This window comes from Dipodomys ordii, unplaced genomic scaffold (assembly GCF_000151885.1).
Source record: "Dipodomys ordii isolate 6190 unplaced genomic scaffold, Dord_2.0 Scaffold52, whole genome shotgun sequence".
In the NCBI taxonomy this organism is placed as follows: Eukaryota; Metazoa; Chordata; class Mammalia; order Rodentia; family Heteromyidae; genus Dipodomys; species Dipodomys ordii.
The window spans coordinates 9,027,441-9,037,134 of NW_012267268.1; positions in this window are offsets into that span (position 1 = coordinate 9,027,441).

The window sequence follows — 9,694 nt, forward strand, 5'->3', positions numbered from 1 at the left end:
GTCATTTTTTTGAGGTGGGAGGGACTTCACTTAAAACTCCCTAGCCACTCTGTTAGTTCACTTGTATCTTTCACAGTAATAAAGATATTAAGCCCAAAAGCATGTTGTTGTTGTTGCTACTGCTGTTAGTGGGTGTGCACATGTATACACACACTCAAAGATTTCCCTGTTCACTTCCATGTATCTCTGCTCTGATTTGTTTCTTAGTGTTAGGATTTGAATGCAGGTCCTCATACATGCTAAGCAGGTATGCTCCTACTGAACTATAATCCCAGCCCTTCTTCTCTTCTTATTAATTGAAACATGGTCAGTTTCACCAAATTATACATTTGAATGAAAAATACAATGATGCTTATTTGATTCAATATTAAAAATAAGTTGGTTGAAGTCAATCTTTAATCCCAGATAGATAATTAGGCATTTTGTTAAAACTAAGTTTATAAAAGTAAGAAGTATAAATTTGGCCTTTAAAAACTCTTTGTTAGTTTAATGGTGATACAGAAAAAATCAACTCATAGGTATTATTACATTTTGTGAGTATCATGTAAAAAATACAAAGGAGGTAAATGTTTCACACATGAATGGATATACACAAAGTGAAGCCCAGTTCAAACTGATTTGCAATTTCACAATTCTCTGTGAGCATTGCAAAATTTTATATTATTGAGCCTTAAGTGGTAAGAGTGTGTTCTCTGTTTAAATTTAGTTTCAACAGTCTCTGTCTACAGTATTCAATTAGATTTCTGTCCAGTAAATTCTTGAAGTCTTTGAGCCAACAATGGTTTTACTGTGTAGCCTATGAGAAATATTAAGAGCTTGAGATAGGAATTGATGTATAATTTTAATAAATTTAATAGAGAAACAAAACACAAATGGTCAAAGTATATACCAAAGAAAGATGCCACAAAAAGTGAGAATGGTGATGTTAAATGATCCAGAAAAATGTTAATTTAAATTAAATTTACTTACATTTTTTCCTAGTGGGGAAGCAATTATGTGTTACCAGTGTTGGTGGTATCTATAAGTCTTCCATTGTTCAAAAAGAGAAACAGTAATTAAGATACAGAGTGAAACAACATAACCGAGTGATAATGTGCATACAAATAGACAAGACCTGTGTTTGGAAAAAGAAGTCTCCAAGTATATAAAGGCAGAGTGACACATTCCTAGATTATCAATAGAGAGAAGAGAATGTATCTTCTAGAGAAGAAACAGTGGTTAACCTACAACAGGCTCTCATGCAAATGGACCTGGGACACAGATCAATGGAATATTTCAAGTGTATCAATGCATAGTGGCTCATTTCTATATCCCAGTTACTTGGGAGATATCAAAAATTGTTAGCCCAGGTATAAAAGCAAGTTTACCATATCTCAAAGAACAAGCTGGGTGCAGTGACTAGACTATTTACTACTATGAAGGCAGGAGAATCTAAGTCCAAGATAAGCCCAAACAAAGATAGAAGACACTATTGCAAAAATAATAAGGAAAGAAAGCTAAGGGTCCAGTGGTAAAAAGCCAACTTAACTAGCAAATGGTCTGAGTTTGAATCCCAATGCAATCTATGACTCCATAAATAAAATAGATAAACATATTCAAGTCAAGCTGACATATTCTTGTTAAAATAAAGTTATTCAGTTGGCTTTATTTAATGTTTTATTATTGAAGCTACTTCTAATTGTTTTTGATATATTAACAGACAATGAAAAGAGTAAACAGCATTGCCTGTACTAGTAAAAACATCATCCTGTTGCTCTTGATGCATTCATTAGCACCACCTGGAAATGTATCTGCCACATCTAATTGCAAAACTTTGGAGGGCGATTTTCCAGAAATAGAGGATGGCTTTTCCCTGTTAGCCTTTCACAAGAGCAAGCCTGCTTAAGAAGAGATTCTTTCCCTATGGCTATTTATCATTGACTTCTTAATTTAGTTTCTCTAAAAATATGGTCTTTATGAACTGAAATGTGTATACTTCTAGTATGTAATAATGAGGCGAAAATTGCAAATTTTACTAGTTATGCTGACTTTTGCACAAGTTGGATGCTTCCTTATATTTTTGCATACATATTAGGTAGGGAGAATTTGAAAGCACACATCTTTAGTACTAATTTGTTTAGGTATCAGTCACTGGAGTGACATTTACAAAACAAAATTTCTGCTTGCTGATCTAGTATCCTTACTGTACTGTAAATATTTAGATATCTTTCTTTTTTTATTGTGAGAATACCGTACAGAGGAGTTACAATTACATGGACAAGATAAGGAGTACATTTCTTATCAAGCATTGTTGCCTCCTCTTTGTCTCCCCTTCCCATCCCTTCTCATCCTCCCCCTGGCCCCCACCCAATTCTCCCCCTGCCAAGTTAGATTTCTTTTTAATTCTCTGATATCAATGAGGTTTTACTCGTTTTCTAAAATATAAAATAGAGAACAAAGTGATAGCATTGGAAGAGGGGAGAGAAACAGAGAGAGGGAGAAGGGAAGGAGAAGAAGGACAGAAACAGAGACAGAGATAGGGAAAGAGATACACAGAGAAAAAAGATAAAATACAAAAAGACAGATAAAAAGGCAGGAATCAAGGAAGGAAACAAGGAGGGAGGGAAGAAAAGAGGAAGAGAGGAGAAAATGACAGGAAGTAGGAAAAAGGAAATACAGGCAAAGGTTGGAAACATCCTTTTTTCTTTTCTTTCTTTCTTTTTTTTTTTTTAGCACAGTAACTAGCAGAGTAGCTTTCATATATAGGCCACTGAATAGAAAATTCTCTATTGCCTAGAAAAAGAGTGGACAATGTGACATCACTTATATTTTAGGCTAAAAAAAAAAAAGCCGTAAAAGTCAGATGGCACAGGGCAGCTACAAGCAAACTATAAACCTGCAGATTCTTGGAGCAAAACCTGACGACTAAAATTATGTAATAGAATGCCTAAAACAAGAAAATAAATTGGAGTTAGACTCTGGAAATGAAGACTTCAAAATGTGTTTGTGGGTTCCCTAGCATACAAATAGTCCCAAGTCAGACCATCTCAACAGAAGCATAGGCATAGGACTTATTAGGTATAAACTTTAAGAAAGCATTTTTTACACTTTTTAAAAAATCTGCCAAATCATGGATTTACATTTTTTAAAGGACCTAATCATGGAAAATATGTTAAGGAAAGCCATAAAAATGATAAATGGGGGATATGAGAACAGTAACAAATAAGATAGATATTATTTTAAAAGCCCCAGAAATGTTGTAGTTTAAAAACAGAGCACTAAATAAATCATAAGAAAAGTTTAACAATAAACTGGAATGATTGGCCCATGCCTATAGTTCTAGCTACTTGTGAGGCTGCAATCCAGGGGATCAAAGTTCAAAGACAACCTGGCAGAAAAGTCCATGAAACTCCATGTTGAATTAAAGAGCAAAAATTCAAGATATAAATGGGACTCAAGTGGAAGAGAGCAGCTGAACAAGCAAATCAAGCAAGCATAAGGCCCTCCAATCTGAAAACAAGACATTTCTGGTGGACAATACAACAACAACATATTCTAAGACATTTCTGGTGGACAATCAAGCAAACCACTCTATGCCTATAGGAGTTTCAGAGAAACTAATGGTAGAGAAATTGGTTAGAAGTCAGTAAGAATTTATATACAATTAAAGACAAATTGCTATTAATTTAGTACGGATTGGTAAACATTGTAAATTTATATGAAATCTTCATGACAACCACAATAAATAACTATATTATGTGTTCAAAATAATGGAGATGACAAAAATAAAAATGTCACCATGTTTTTTTAAAAATCAGATTAATAGACAAAACGAGCAACAACTAAGCTAAAAAGTTATGCATAGATCCTCTTCTGTCCTCTTCTGTTATTAGAGTTCTTAATTATAGCCATTCTAACTGGGGTGAGGTGGTATCTCAATGTTGTTTTCATTTGCATTTCTTTTATGGCTAGGGAGGTTGAGCATTTCTTCATGTGTTTCCCTTTAAGTCTTCAGCCCACTTATTTATTGGGCAGTTGTTTCTTTGAGGATTTGTTGTTGGGGGATTTAATTTTTTGAGTTCCAGATATGAGACCCTTGTCCATAGTGAAGATCTTCTGCCAATCCGTGGTGTTGGTGGGAGTGTAAACTAGTTCAACCACTTTGGAAAGTAGTATGGAGGTTCCCCAAAAGATTTCACATAGAGCTTCCCTATGATCCAGCAATCCCACTTTTGGGCATTTACCCAATGATTACAAATAAGGCCATACTAAGGCTACCAGCACAAATATGTTTATTGCAGCATTATTTACCATAGCTAAGATATGGAACCAACCCAGATGCCCCTCAGTAGATGAATGGATCGAGAAAATGTGGTATATATACACAATGGAATTCTATGCCTCCATCAGAAAGAATGACATTGCCCCATTTGTTAGGAAATGGAAAGACTTGGAAAAATTATATTAAGTGAAGTAAGCCAGGCCCAAAAAAACATAGGTCTCATGGTTTCCTTTATTTGCAATAACTAGTATATGTCTGAGACAAGCAGAAATGGTCAGATAAGTTGATGTTAGTTGAAATGAACCCCAAGATAAATATTCAATGTTTTTTCTTTCTTGCGATTGTTTCTAATATATAAGATGATTGCTTTGTTGCTTTGTATGTCCCTCCCCCATGGTATAACCCCTGCTTTCATTGTATTTGATGTTGGTATAATTTGTGGAGGGAAAGGGAAAAAACAAATCATTTAAATAGGGATACAGGTGGACCCATTGCAACAATGAGATGTACAAGTCATTATGTTGAAAAATGAACTTTAAAACTTTGGCTGGGGCGGGTGGGGGCACGGGGATGAGTTGGGGAAAGATGGGAAGGGATGGAAAGGGGAAACAAAGGAGGAGGCAACAATGCTTGATAAGAAATGTCCTCATTACATTGCCCATGCAGTTGTAACCCTTCTGTACGGTATTTTCACAATCAAAAAATGTAAAAAAAAAAAAAAAGAGAAAGAAAATAAAAGTTACGCATAGAATAAATCACAAAATGGAAAAAAAAATCTTCATCCAACAGTATTCACTTTAAATATAAATGGTTTAAATTATTTAATCAAAAGACATAAAATATAACAATGATTTTTAAAGTATATGTTGCTGCAAGAGGCTCATATTTCAAGGATATGAATATCTGAAAAATCAAAAAATATAAGAAAACTATGCATTCTATGAAAGTATTAACTAAAGAAAGCAAGAGTAACTGCAGTATTATCAAAAAATCTTTAAGTGAGACACTCTTAACCAGATATTTTAAAAGGAGATTACGTATGATAATAGGGTAAATTTACAAAAAAATATAATATGATTGAGAATATACTTGAACCAAATATTTGAGTCATGAAATATAAGAAAAATATTGACAGGATTGAATGGATAAAATCTCTACAATACTAGATTTTTTGTCAATAATGTTTAAAACAACCAGACAGAATATCAATAAGGAAATATGACTTTAGCAATTCTATAAACAATTGGATCTAACAACATTAAAAAAGTTCAATGTTCTTTTCTTATGAAAAACAATCTGTCCATATGTTGGTGATTAATGCCTGTAATCCTAGCTACACAGGAAACTGAGATCCAAGGATCTCGGTTCAAAGCCAGCTCTGATAGAGAAGTATTGAGACTGTTTTTTCTAATTAACAAGGGAAAAGCAAGAAATGGAGCTGTGGTAGAGCTAGCCTTTAGCAAAAATGCTCAGGGACAGTGCTCTAGGTCCTATGTTCAAACCCAGGAACTGCAGAAAATTGAGAGAGAGAGATACAGAGACAGAGAGACAAGAGACAGAGAGACAGAGAGAGACAGTGACAGAATCAGAGAGATACAGAGAAACAGAGAGACAGTGAGAAAGTAAGGCAGTGAGACAGAGACAGAGACAGACAGAGAGATAGCAAGACAGAGAGATATTTAAGTTTTAGATGCATAAAGAAAATTATTTCTTTTTTATAAAGAATATCATTTTTGGTAGAAAAACCTACTTTTTTCTCAAAGCAAGAAAATGTTAGAAGTTATAAATGAATTAAGAGAGGGTACAAGATATAAAAACAACACATCAAAATGTGTTTTCTTTCTATATTCTAATAATGAATAAATTGGGAAAGAAAATAGTATAGCAAAAATAATTGAATACCTCAGGAAAAACTTCAGCAAAGAGCCAAAGGTTTTGTACATCTAAATCTTTAAAAATAAGTTGTTTAAAGTAATTTTTAAAAAATATAAATGATCAGAATGATACACCATATATATGCATTGAAATGGTCACTATTACTAAAATGTTAATACTAATTAATACAGTCCATATCTTCATTAGTATACCTGTGAAATTCTTAAGTATGTTTTGCAGAAACAGAAAAAGCTGTCTTAAAATCTCAAGGGAATGAGTTGAGCCAGATGCCAGTGGCTTGTGCCTATAATCCTAGCCACTCAGGAGCCTGAGATCTGAGGCTTCTGGTTCCACGGCAGCCCTGGTAAGAAAGCCCCAAATACTCTTATTTCCAATTAACTACCAAAAAACTAGAAGTGGACCTGTTAGCCTTGAGAGAAAAATAAAAAAGTTTAGGGACATTGCTCAAGGCCCTGAGTTCAAGCCCTGGGATCCACACCTAAATAAATACATATAAATAAAGAAAGAAAGAAATAGAAATACAGTAGACTATAGGAATAAGTCAAATAATGTCTTTAGAAAGACAAAGTTGAAGCCCAACAAAATAAGTGTCAGGAAAGAGGTACTTGAAAGAGGAATGGGGCCAAAGGAGAGAGGTTAATGAATGAAGGGGAAAAGAGGGGGAAAAACTGCAGTCAAGAATTCAGTGTAGGTGCTACAAACTTAAGAAAAGTAAGGAAAGGTGAGAATATTGAAAGGGGTAACACTGATCAAGATGGTATTCACAAGCTGCTTTACTTCCTTATACAACTATTTTATTAAAAAAAATAACGAATAAAGGCAAAAAATAAAGAAGAAAGCTAAATTCTTTCATATAATAAATAGAGTAAAAATTGAATAGAGAGAGTAGAGAAAAGAAGAGATAAAGATGCTACAGATAAGGCTGGACAACAGTGGCTCATGCCTGTAATCCTAGCTACTCAAGAGGCTGAGATCTGAGGATTGTGGTTCAAAGCCAGCCTGAGCAGCAAAGTCTGTGAGACTCTTATCTCCAATAAACCACTCAGAAAACCATAAGTGGTATGGTGGCTCAAGTGGTAGAGCGTTAGCCTTGAGCTGAAGAGCTGAAGGACAGTGCCCAGGCCCAGAGTTCAAGCCCAATGACCACAAAAAAAAAAAAAAAAAAAAAACCTACGGACAATCCAGAGAATTTTGAAAGCTACTAAAAAATAATTTAGTAATAAATATGTTGATGTGACAATAAAGAATTGCTTTTAACCAATAATGCTAGTAGAACTAAATATACCCTTGGAAAATATTTAGATGGGGGTTCTTTCTTATACAAAACCAACATAAAATTGAGCAAATAGAAAGTATTACAAATAGAAAGCATTGTTCTTATGGATGGAAACAGGGCAAAAGCTTCTTTTTTTCTTTTTAATTTTTATTTATTTTTATTGTGAAAATACTATACAGAGGGATTACAATTACATAGGCAAGATAATGAATACATTTCTTATCAAGCATTGTAGCCTCCTCCTTTGTTTCCCCTTCCCATCTCTTCCCATCCTCCCCTCACCCCCCACCCAATCCTTCCCACCCCCCCACCAAAGTTGTAAAGTTCGTTTTTTCGACATGACAACTTGTACTTCTCATTGTTGCAATGGGTCCACCTGTATCCTTATTTAAACGACTTGTTTTTCATATTGTATCTGGCAATGATGGCTTGATGGTGACATGAGTCACAAACAATAACAACAAAAATGGACAAATTGATTTTACTGACATGCAAAGCAATTCTAAACCAAAGGACATTAACAGCCATATAGAAAAGTAATGAACAGAACTTAGGAAAACACATAGAAATCATATATCTGGAAAGGGATTGTTGGTATTCACATTGTACATTCCTAAAATTCAACAGTAAAAGCAAAATTCCCACATAATTCAATTTAAAAGTGTACATATCCCTTGAGTAGGAATTTTCTCAACAAAATATACACACCTGGCCAATGGAAACATATAAAAGATGTTCAATATTGTTATTACAAAAATGCAAATCAAAACTATAATAGATATGATTGTCAAAAAGTAAATGATACACCCAGTAGTATAGATCACAATTACTAATCAAAACGAAACAGTAAAAATAAGAAGCAAATAAAACATAAAATAATAAGTATTGAGAAGGAGAAATGTAGATATCTGAACTCTTGTGAATTGCTGGAAGGAATGTAAAATGGTGCCATTGCTACAGAAACTTGTACTGTGGTCCCTTATAAAATTAAACCTATAGAATCTAACAGTTCTCCATCTACATATATCCCCAGAAGAACTGGAAGCAGAGACAGGAACAGATTATTTGTTCCTCCATGTTAATAGCAGCATTATTTTCTATGGCTAAAAGATGGAGTAGGATTTAGAATTCTTTAACTAATAAATAGATAGGTAAAATGGAAATGATGGAATCTTATTAAACCTTAAAATGAGATCAAATTCTGCTGCATGCCACAATGTGAATGAACCCTGAGGAAATTATCTTAAATCACATGATAACTAAAATTGTATGAGGTGTTTATAAAATATACATAGAAAATAGAGAGTGTTTGCCAAGGACTGAGGAAAGAGAAGAAAGGGCGTTAGTGGTTGACAGGTATCTGGTTTCAGGTGATGAAGTTGAAAACATAGAAAGAGATAATGCTTAATTCCACTGAACACAACACTGGTATGTTCTCTGCCTCTGGTGCTATGTAGAGAAGTAGTTTACTCAGTGGTCTGGCAATATGTAGGATGTGTATCTAGGTTGCTGTATGTAATCATTGTACACATACAGGGCTATTTCAGGCCATTCACAGTTTGCCCTCATTTCAGTAGCTAAGGGTCTAAGCTCTAAATTGATAATGTTCAAAATGGTTCAGAAATCCTTTAATGTATAAAAAGCACAGCTCAATTCCCCTCCACCTTGCTGTATTTGAGGCTCATATGTTCAGCTCTTAGGGGTTAATCACAGATGACAAAAGCAGACATTTTTACAGTGTTTGTAGTTTAAAGGATCATTGCATAAAAGCAGCCAAATTAAACACTTAGGGGTAAAATTCAGCCACAAAAAGAGCTGTAATAATATTCGTGTAGCTTTTCCATATTTTAAGCAGAGATTTTAGACTTACACTGCTTACTTCTTTGTCTATTAATAAGAAAACTCAAAGAACTATATCTACAGTTAATATTTAAATACAAGGTACTTGAAATGTGCTGAATTGGCTGTGGTGAAAGCCATTTGAGCAACTCTGCTTCCTATGTATTAAAAAAAATGAATGCCAACCTGGGAATCAGTGGTTTATGTCTGTAATCCTGGCTACTCAGGAGGATTTAAAGCTTGAGAATTGAAGCCAGTCTGGGCAAACAAATTATCTCCAATTAACCAGCAAAATTGTGACTCAAGTGGCAGAGCATCATCTATTGGCAACAATGTTAGGACCTGAGTTCAAGCCTCAATAGTGGCACATAAGGAAAGAAGGAAGGAAAGAAGGAAGGAAGGAAGGAAGGAAGGAAGGAAGG